The sequence below is a fragment of the Penaeus monodon genome, chromosome 25, assembly GCF_015228065.2.
Source record: "Penaeus monodon isolate SGIC_2016 chromosome 25, NSTDA_Pmon_1, whole genome shotgun sequence".
Classification (NCBI taxonomy): Eukaryota; Metazoa; Arthropoda; class Malacostraca; order Decapoda; family Penaeidae; genus Penaeus; species Penaeus monodon.
This window is the reverse complement of record NC_051410.1, coordinates 36,877,469-36,878,160: the sequence shown is the minus strand read 5'-3', so window position 1 is coordinate 36,878,160 and position 692 is coordinate 36,877,469. Positions and strand designations below refer to the sequence as shown.

At 44.8% G+C, this 692-nt stretch overlaps 1 protein-coding gene across 1 annotated transcript in view; it reads right to left on the bottom strand.

Moving 5' to 3' along the window:
• The window catches only part of LOC119589210 (zinc finger SWIM domain-containing protein 4-like), a gene marked incomplete at its 5' end in the record, with an annotated part of 30,678 nt that overhangs the window by 22,384 nt on the left and 7,602 nt on the right, over nt 1-692 (bottom strand).

Genomic DNA, 692 nt, shown 5'->3' with positions numbered 1-692 from the left:
TATTGCCGCTGTTGCGACTCGTCCATTTAGCAAGTACCGGCTTCAAGTGCATGTCTTCTCCTTGCATTCATTAAAAGTAGCAACAGCCAAAGCAGAAACATTGATTTCTATCTGAGGAACTACTGGACCACTAACTCTCCCAGGAACCAATGGGAAAGCAGAATACTATCGTTGAACCTTATCTAAGAAACCGGTAAATTATTGAGCTCTGTTTTAGAAACCGGTGAATCACTGACCTCTATCGTAGACACCAGTGAACTTAAGAACTGCTGGACCACTGAACTCTTAGAAACCGGCGAATCGTTGAACCCTCCCTCAGAAACCAATGAATCACTACCTACCTACCTTAGAAACCACCAACCCCTTAAAAACCCTCAGCATCACGACAACCACTGAAAACCCAGATCCTACGAACCACTGAATCCCTTCTTAGGAAACACAGAACCATTAAAACCCCCCCTTATCTTAGGAAACCCATTGACCTTTCTATCTTAGGAGCCACTGAACTCAATCTCAGCACACAGCACACACGAAGACTTAACGAACCAGTTCCCTGGGTGTGGATTATCTGCCTCTAAAACCAGCGATTAACAAGAACTTACGATATTATTCTGTTACGATCGACCAGTATATCGCGTCTCAACTCCAGATCACTAAACACAGGCAGAGAGGCTGGGCTGTAAACCACAGGC